Source organism: Schistocerca americana, chromosome 1 (genome assembly GCF_021461395.2).
Source record: "Schistocerca americana isolate TAMUIC-IGC-003095 chromosome 1, iqSchAmer2.1, whole genome shotgun sequence".
NCBI lineage: Eukaryota > Metazoa > Arthropoda > Insecta > Orthoptera > Acrididae > Schistocerca > Schistocerca americana.
Genome location: NC_060119.1, coordinates 977,848,284 through 977,849,265, shown reverse-complemented (window position 1 = coordinate 977,849,265; position 982 = coordinate 977,848,284). Strand labels below are relative to the sequence as shown.

The following is a 982-nucleotide window of genomic DNA, read 5'->3' as shown; positions in this document are numbered from 1 at the left end:
AAATGCATCTTCAGTTGACGCTACATTTCGTGAGCAGAGCTGATGACTGATTTGTGTATAGCATATCTACTGCTGATTATTACAGTTGCAACACAAAGAAATGCGGTAAAAGTAAAATTGGTAGGAAGTTTGCTACATTCTTGGATATGCAAATGATCAGCATTTCAGCGCACCCTCACAAAGCAGGTAGGAATAACGCCATCTACGAGGGGCATTCCATAAATACTGCAACACTTTTTTTCTAATGCCAACGGACTTGCCGCGATGGTAACACCGGTTCCCGTTAGATCACCGAAGTTAAGCGCTGTTGGGCTGGGCTAGCACTTGGAGGGGTGACCATCTGGTATGCCGAGCGCTGTTAGCAAGCGGGATGCACTCCAGCCCTTGTAAGTCAAACTGAGGAGCTACTTGATTGAGAAGTAGCGGCTCCGGTCTCGTAAACTGACGTACGGCCAGGAGAGTGGTGTGCTGACTACATGCCCCTCCATATCTGCATCCAGTGAGGCCTGTGGGCTGGGGATGACAAGGCGGCAGGTCGGTACCATTGGGCCTTCCTGGCCTCTTCGGACGGAGAGAGATTTTTTTTCTGAAAGCAGGTTGGTTTTATTCGGGATTCCAGTACACCATATTATTCCCCACTCTTTTGGTTGTAAAACCTTATTTTTCAACATACTCTCCGTTCAATGTGACGGACTTACACTGTCTTATTGGGAGGGCTTGTATGCCCGCATGGTATCAAGAGACTGCTCGACATCGGCGCCAACGTCTTGCTGCATTAATAATTTCCCCAACATCCGCTTGCAGCTTCCTGCAGATTGGACCAAACAGATGTAAATCGGAGGAGCGAGATCTGGGCTGTAGGGTGGATGAGGAAGAACAGTTCAATGAAGTTTTGTGAGTTTCTCCCGGTGCACAGACTTGTGTGAGGCTTTGCTCTGTCATGGAGAAGGAGATGTTCGTTTGCACTTTTGCGGCGACAAAC

General features: G+C 48.3%; 1 pseudogene; it reads left to right on the top strand.

Annotated features, from left to right (window-relative positions):
• The first annotated feature begins 246 nt into the window (after window positions 1-246).
• LOC124555669 lies at window positions 247-364 on the top strand (annotated as a pseudogene).
• The last annotated feature ends 618 nt before the right edge of the window (window positions 365-982 follow it).